The sequence below is a fragment of the Lycorma delicatula genome, chromosome 10, assembly GCF_047948215.1.
Source record: "Lycorma delicatula isolate Av1 chromosome 10, ASM4794821v1, whole genome shotgun sequence".
Lineage (NCBI taxonomy): Eukaryota > Metazoa > Arthropoda > Insecta > Hemiptera > Fulgoridae > Lycorma > Lycorma delicatula.
The window spans coordinates 28,535,157-28,541,521 of NC_134464.1; positions in this window are offsets into that span (position 1 = coordinate 28,535,157).

Here is a 6,365-nt window from a genome sequence, read left to right on the forward strand (position 1 = left end):
TTTTTTTTATAAAGTGTAGTGATTACGATCCAATGTGTGTATCAGACATGAAAAGTAATATTATATTTTTTTTACTGAACATTAATTCATTTATAGACTTTATTATTACTAGTTTATCAGGTAATTTTTGTAATTCTGGAAAAGTTTCAAAGCAGTGTTATAAAAATTGCATTTTTTTATAATTGTCAAACAGTTTCACGTTGAAGTATTTTACAATGATTTTGTATTTAAATTAAAAAAATAAATAATTATTACCTAATATAATGTTTTCTTCTTCGAAAATCAAAGTTTTTCTGTGCTTTATTTAAATGTCCAAAAACGTTTACTTCGTAATATTATAAAAGTATTAAAATTTGAAGGAATCACTCGTAATTTGATACGGTATCTGTAATAAAAAAATACATTAAAAGAAATTTTATTTTTGCTTCCAGAAGTTTTAAATTTAAGCTAAGATGTCTTTTTTGTTTAATCTCAAACCAAATAATTAATAAACATATAATAAAAACAAAAAGCTTATAGATTTAAAAATATGAGAAATAAAATAACGTAAAATTTCAAAACATCTGAACTTCTGTTGATAATTTAGGTCTTTAAATTTACTTTCTCAAAAATATAATTGCTTTAAAAACTGCTTTTCAATTTTTTATTACGATTTTATAGATAATAGATCAAAAAATACAAATCTTTTTTTTCCAAATTTATTTAAAAATAATATTATTGCCAAAAATATTTTTTTCAAAAGAAGAAAACTTTTTTTTTAAAAGAATATAAAGCAAATGAAATTTTAATAAAATAAATAGCTAAAAGCAAAATTAAAATAAAAATTTTATTAAATGAGAATTAAGAAATAGCTAACTGGAATTGTATTTAGGTTATCAAACAATAATCATCGTTGGATATTAAGAAATTAATTGCAATGAAGCATACTTACAAATGAAACCCATAAGAAACAAAGTTAATAAATAAAAAACCCAATAATCAAAGTTTTACAAAAAATTTACTAGTATTTATGAAAAAAGAGGAAATAATATAAATTGGATATTAAATTTACAGTTAAAGGAAAATGTTAATTTACAAAATCTTTGTTATCATTTTAATTCCGAGTGATGAAGAGTTAACTTAACATTAATAAGTTAAACTTTTCTTTTTGCTTAACTGTTTACAAATAAGTTATATAACCTTTTATTTCTCCATTATCTGTTAAAAATAAGAAGTTCTCTTTTTACTAAATTTTTTTAAATTATTTTTTTACAATTTTCCTATGTAATATAAAATCAATTTTTTCAGTTAATTATTTAACTGAAATTATACGAAATAATTTTCATTAGTTGAAAAATTTTCATATTTCCACAAACAAGCTTGTGTTATTTTTTTCTTGATTAACTAATTATAATTACATCAAGGAAAGAAAATTGGTTCTCATATTGTATCTGGCCAAAAGAATAATTTAAAAAAAATTTTCTTAAGGCTTAAAAATAATAACTTTCATTAATAACAAATTTTGTAAATTAAATTTATTTCTATTACATTTTTTAAATTTTTGTTAAAAATATATAATTTGTCTTTAATTTACAATTTGATAATAGGGAATGTTTGCCCTACATTGCTTACGTAATGTTTTATGTTATACACTTCATTTCATTTAACTGTTTAAATAATGAATCAATTTATTTTTAACAGATTTCAAACATCAAAAGAGCTTTACGATTGGATCTTTATGAATATATATTTATATTTTTAACCCTTTTCTTTAAAAATGGACTAATTTCGTTTTTTTTTTTTTTGATTTCTTAGATAATCAAAAACGATTATCCGTGTTTGTTGAAATTTTGGATTTATGACTGTTGTAACATTTAATTGTGCACCTTACCTTTTGATTGCAATCGACTTGACTAAAAATGTCCAATAAACCCCAAAATCTGAAAAAATGGGATTTGGGACTTTTTCTTAACCGCAGTTATAAGCGCCCTCATTGAGAGCTTTTCAACGATATATCATAAAAGGTACTTATTTTCGTTAGTTCCAGAGTTATTGCCAAATAAAATTTTAATTAATGAAATATTTGGATCTTACAAGAGAAAGCAAATCGATTCAAATCCGACTTCATTTTCTTTTTTTTTACTTTTCTTTTTTTAATTTAAATATATTGATTTATTAATAATTATTAACTTGCGATTGTAAAAAAAGTTTTACAATAAATAATAATTCAATAGTAATAATAATAAAAAAGTTAGAAAAAATCAGAAGTTATTAGTGAAATAAAATTTTATGTAGTTTTAAAAATGTATATATGCAATTTTATAGGCGTACAAGGAAGTCATGTTGTGTCCAAATTAGATTTTTTATTGCACTTATCACGTTAATAATTTTTTTTTTTTTTACCAATTTAAGGTACTTAATAGAGGTTTTGATCAGAAGAACTACGATAAAATTGAAAACTATTTCTTGAAAATTAATACAAAATCATTTTTTATTTGCTAATTTAATACTATTCGTTAAAAAAGACTTCAAAATCTTTATGCATGATAGGCATAACAATTTAGAATCGTTTAAAAATAGTTGTACTCTTAGCACAGACTAACACATGGATTTAATACTAGAAAATATGATTATTTTTACCATAAGTCATGTCTGTGCATTTTAATATGATCTATGGGAATTCCATATTTTGCAATTTCCTTTCTTTGTTTCTTTCGTAGTCTCTCAGACTATTTCTCTTTCTACATATACGTGCAAGTATTTTTGATGAATCATTATACCAGTTTAATTCTTTTCTACTCTGTACTAATATTTCAACCTAACAACATATGCACTAAATTTAATATATAAATTTTTACGCCCATTACTGAGAAACTGAAGCATGAGGGAATCACAGGTTTTTTATTCCCGGATTTGGCCTACTTGACCTCAGTCAACCTATTATGACAATCCGTGACCAAAATTTGAACTCTGGAACATACAAATGAAATTACCGTATGTTTAATCTCTTTACGATATGAAAATAATGTACACATCGAATTTTGTCCTGAGTGTAATGATAAAACTGGTTTATTCATTAAATTATGTGTCCCAGTGTGCTATTTGGATGTGATGAATATAAAGGATAGGGAAAAAATTAAGGTTTAGTCTATTAACTTTTCTTTAGAGTTATGATGTTTATTATATAGCTAGTTTTGATACGCAGATTCGCAACCTTATATTCAAATCATTGAAGAAGGCAATAGAAAACCATTTTACTTCCTAATTTTCCTTACAAGCCTGGCATAGGTTGCTTATTATTAATGATGACTATTTCATTTTGATTAAGTGAATTTAATATCAGTTGTTAATAAAATTCGATTAAGGCAATTATAAAATATGCACAGGTTGACTAAAAATCTTATTAGCTAAATACAGTACGCGTTACTGAAGATATTAAATATTTAAGACTGTATTTATTGTCTAGGTTTTTTCTTTTTCTGTTTAGCCTTCGGAACCACCGTAAGGTATTACAGTCTTAAAGCCAGCTATTGGGTTTCAATTAACCACACATCTCAGGTATGGTCGAACTGAGAATGTACAAGACTACACTTCATTTACACTCATACATATCATCCTCATTCATCCTCTGAAGTATTATCTAAACGGTAGTTACCGGAGGCTAAACAAACAGGAAAAAGAAAGAAAGAAAGATCGACTATTCCTGAGATGTGTAGTTAATTGAAACCCAACCACCAAAGAACACCGGTATCCACAATCTAGTATTTAAGTTTGAATAAAAGTAAATGCACTTACTAGGATATGAACCGTAGAACTCTCGACTACGAAATAAGCTGATCTGCGATGATGGCGAGTTCACCATTAGGCCAACCCAGTGGGTTATTGTCTAGGTTAATAATTAATTTATCCTCGATAAAATGCTGTGGATATAATGGATCTTAAAATGTAATATAAATGAGATGACGTTTCAAGTTTTTTCTTAGAGTAATGTTGTACCGGGTACCTACGTTATATTAGTTTTCCAGTTTTAAGTAAAACGTACTTCTAAACTGGGTATATTCTGTAACTCTTTGCTACTCAAATGTTTTTTAAGCCTTCAAAATTACTCAGGCAAATTTTTCCCGAAAAGGGAAAATGAAATTGAAAAATTAAAATATTCCATCGATAAGGAATTTGCCTTCAAATTGAATTTTAACGTGCATTCTAGAGCTTTACGGAACATCTAATCGGCGATAATAATTTATTGTATTTTACTTAACAGTATGGGTCGACGGTAAGTAGTAAATCACTTTTATTTTTGCTGGTGTATTAATTCACCACAGTAACCTACAGAGAAGCTTGTACGTGGGAGTATTGAGATGGAATTTTGTTGCTTATTTAAAAGGACCGGGATTCGATCCCGGACCACCGGATGAAAGACTAGACGCTACCACTTTGCTATGAAATCAATGAATAAAGTTTAATAAACAATTTATTAATAAAATATTTCATAAAGTTTTTATGAATAAAATTTTGTTAATTTTTTTTTTATTCTTTTAATTCGAATTTTTGTAATCTTATATAATAACAAATAAAACATGTATTAATATATTTTTTTACGAATATTTTTTCAATAATCACAACGAAATTTCATGCATAATACAACAACTGAGTCAATTAATTTTGATAGGATCAACATTACAAATTCTGATTGGAAAATTACGAACTAAATGGTAATTCTAAAATTAGTGAATATTAAGACATATATATTTCGGAGTTATTTTCCTTCTTCATATATTTGTCTTTCTATTATAATTTTCTAGATATGAATCGGAACGGTGTAGGAATTTATTGCTTGTCTTCTTATGCAAAAGGTCAACAATTCGAGGCCAGGCCATATCAGTTATGTTTTAATGTTTGATAGATCTTTAATGCTAACTCCAGCCACTATTTTGTTATTGATCTCTAATTAATAACTCGCTCTGGGAAGGGAATTAAAAGTTGTGAGAATCTATTAATGCAATCTATACAAATAAGGGAGGCAGATCCCTGTTTAATTTGTAAACAAAGTTGTATTACCTGGAAATTTGAATAAAAAGTTTTAAACACATTATTCTTTATTTTGTTTAAAAAAAGAAGTCTATTCTTTATTATTTTTTTAAAGTATGATTTCAAATTTCTTTATGTTTTTCTATAAAATCATACTTTCTAGAAAATTCTAACTTTAGATTCACTGAAAATATTATACTTATTATAAATAAATAATTTATTGAAAGGAAAGAATTATCGATCTACTTTTACTTTACCGTCTAAATAGCGTTGTAGCAGAGCTGCAGCTCTAGAAGGGAAGGTATTGTAATCGGGCCAATTCGGGTATATTCGGTTTTTATCGGATCTTTACGTTTTGACACTAACCCAAAAACCGGATGGAAATTTTCCGGATGTTCGTATATAAGTGTGTGTTCGGTGTTACCTTCTAAAATACCTCATATCTCTAGAACACATTGACCGATTTTGACCACAGTTGGTCGAATTAATTTTATACATGGGGCATTAATATTATTAAATTTTCAACTTAAAGGTCAATCGGATAAGGTTGTAGAGCAAGATTACCCTCTCAGTATCTAGAGAATTTGCCTAATTATGGTCTAAGCGCATTACTTAATTTAAAAATAACAATATTTTTAAAAAAATTTGCAAAATCGTACTTCCACCCAAAAAAATTCTGTTGTAGTCGTTTTCTATGTTGTGACGTCACAGGTGAGCGATACAATTAAATAAATTAATAATATTTAAGTGTAAAAGAGTAACTGGCTCACGAACCCAATCGCCCAGTTGACTCGGTAACTAGTGCGTTAACCTTCGCGGCTACACCAGTCTGTCGACCGTACAAGCAAAATTTGTTCTACGTAAGTTGTAAAATTACACTAGTTAAATTAATGCCGATCGTCGCCGCCAGTACCGCCACACCTGCGCGAATTAAATATGTTATGCGCGCGCGCTTTAGTTAGAATCATTGAATTAAATAAACGAAAAATATTATATTTAAGTAAGATGATAAATATCTTTTAAAAAAATAAAAAAGATAAAAAAAGTTATAAACATGCTTTAAAAAATCTAATAAAGTAGATTACCAAGTAAACATAAATAGAAGGTAATTTTCTTTTCAACAAAATAATATATAACACTACATGATAGTGATACTTTAGTCTGTAATGACTGTAATTGTTGACGCGACTGTAAATAAAGGCATTAAACAAGGAAATAATAATAATAATATGTATAAAGTTGTCTATTTTTGCAAGACCACGGTGAAAAGTATGGAGCGCGCTTTCATATTCAATATATACCACATATTTCTTTAAAAATGACTAAGGTTTAATGCAAAATGGAAATGATAGCTTCAT